Consider the following 1760-nt stretch of genomic DNA (forward strand, 5'->3'; position numbering starts at 1 on the left):
AGTGACACTGCCCTCTACAGCTAAGATGCTGAACAACAGCTCACCCTGGAGCTGGGCTGCCATGAGTTGACGGCGACAGCGTAGGCTGCAGTCCCTGCTGCAGCAGGCTGCCATGGGCTACCGTGTGTAGCCAGCAGCCAGTGTGAACGGCCAGCAGCCAGTGTGAGCGGCCAGCGGCCGTCCAGAAACCAGCGACTGATCTGCCTCGCCCGGGAAGAGTGCAATCATGGTGCCAACTTGGGCCAGTGAAGAAACGTCCTCCACAACTAGACTGAAGAACAAAAGGACAGCAACTTGTCTGCTCCCCTTCCCCCAATTCCCCAGCACTGTTCCCATCCCCCAATTCCCCAATAAAAATCTTTAAAAAAAAGAAACTCTGGAATCTGAAACATGAAATATATTAGTGTCTTTAAAATAAGAGAACCTGGGTGATGGGGTCCTGATCATGTGTTCTATCCTTAGCAATGGGTCTGAACAACCCAAGGCCATGGTCCTTCAAAATCTTAGACACCATCCCATACCACCCCGGTTTTCTCTGACCTGCTCAGATTCTTATTGGGAGCACAGTTTTATGAAACCGCAGGCTGAACCTGAGGAACATTCTTTCACTCAACAAATGCTCAGCAAGCACCTATTCTGTGCCATGCACACAGGGCAAAGCTCAGGCATGCAACCGTGAACAAGACAGACCAAGCCCTTTGCCTCACAAATCAGTAACTAACATAAAGAGTGGGAAGTGTCTTGAGAGAGTAAGTACTGGAAGCTACTGGAGACAAAAGAGTGACTCTAGGCTGGTGTTGAGGGAATCAAGCAAGTCTTCCTGAAAGAAGAGATGACTAAGCGAAGAAACTGAAGGATTAATAAGAGTTAGCCTGGTGAAGAGAGGAAGAATGTTATAGACGGAGAAGAGTATATACAAAAGCGGAAAGGTATAAGAGAATAAGGACACTTTTGAGGTGCTGAAAGTTGACTGTGGCTGGAACACAGAGAATGGAGACTGATGGAGAAGGTCTAATCAGCTGTGCAAAGGATCTGAACTTGATCCTGAGGCCAACATATGGGAATGTTTGTTTGTTAGAAAGATGACCCTGGCTGCAGAGAGGAGAATGAAATTGAGGCTTAGAGTCAGGCAGTTCTGGGTAAATCAGGCATTTACTATGGTGTAAGCTGAGTTACTTAACCTTTGATGCTTTGGATTCTTCTTCCTTAGAATGGGAAAACATAATACAGCAACCTCCCAGGGTTGTTAAAGGATTAGGAACAACCTTGTCACAAAGAACGCTTACCACAGTGTCTGGCACTTACTAGTTGTTCCATCAATGGTGCCTATTAGCGTTGTCAAAGTTCAGAGGAGGGCAAAATTAGAGGCAAGGGGGCCAATTTGTTGCCACAGTCCAGGCAAGAGGTGAGAAGATGTGCCCTGTAGCAGCAGAGGGTATGAGGAGAAGTCAATGGAAGGGTGTTATTTAGGAGGTGGTATAGATAGGACTTGGTGCCTGATTGGATGTGAGAAGTGAGGGAGAGGGAGCAGTCAAGAATGACTTCCCTTGAGGTGTGTGCACACCTGCACACAGGACATATAGGCATTTTTAGAGGTATCTATTCAGTTCTGAGAACAGCCATTGGCAGCAGCTGGATCTGGTCAAGTGAAGGCACCACTATGTATTTGAGGACCTAGCCTCCAGCCTTCCAGGAGGAACTCCCCAACACACACACACACACACACACACACACACACACACAGCTGTAATCCTTCCTTA

This window comes from Hipposideros armiger, unplaced genomic scaffold, assembly GCF_001890085.2.
Source record: "Hipposideros armiger isolate ML-2016 unplaced genomic scaffold, ASM189008v1 scaffold_303, whole genome shotgun sequence".
In the NCBI taxonomy this organism is placed as follows: Eukaryota; Metazoa; Chordata; class Mammalia; order Chiroptera; family Hipposideridae; genus Hipposideros; species Hipposideros armiger.